Below are 643 nucleotides of genomic sequence, written 5' to 3' on the forward strand. Positions count from 1 at the left end.
GTTCTTGCCTCCAATGTCCACAGCTATCAGAACTAGTGCATTTTCTTTTATGGAAGCTCTCAACTTCCTTTTATATAGTCCATAGACACAGAGTTTGCTTTGTTGATCATGAAGAATTTGCAGCTTGTGCAGCTATAGGAAGGTTTTGGGTCTTCTTCCTTAGCCACACTGCCCCTGAGTTTCCATTGTTTTATTTTCACTTCTGCATGTGGGTCATCCACTGGGGTTTGCTCCTGAGGCTGCCCTGAAGAACTTGGGTTTACCCCTGTGAGGGCCAGGTGTGGAGGTGGTTCAGCTGCTTGATTTGTGGGGGTTCTGGCAGGCCCAGTTACTCAGGGGAGTCAGCGGCAAGGGCAGCAGGAAATAAAGTGCTCTAGAAGGGTATGGCAACCAGTATTGGTCAATACGCTCCTATATTTCTGCCTGATGAACCCCCCTGACAGAGAAGCCTGGAAGGCCAGTGTACAGGATCACAAAGAGCTGGACATGACGGAAGCGACTCTGTGCGCATAGATGCAAGACTTTTTTTTTGCCTGTGGCAGCTCTGTCTCAATGAGAGTTGAGCGTGAAGGTGGCACAACTGCTTGGCTTGCAGAGACTCTGGTAGTGCCAAGTGTGCAGGGACATGGACTGCCTCTGCCAC

The sequence above is a fragment of the Bison bison genome, unplaced genomic scaffold, assembly GCF_000754665.1.
Source record: "Bison bison bison isolate TAMUID 2011002044 unplaced genomic scaffold, Bison_UMD1.0 scf7180017864492, whole genome shotgun sequence".
Classification (NCBI taxonomy): Eukaryota; Metazoa; Chordata; class Mammalia; order Artiodactyla; family Bovidae; genus Bison; species Bison bison.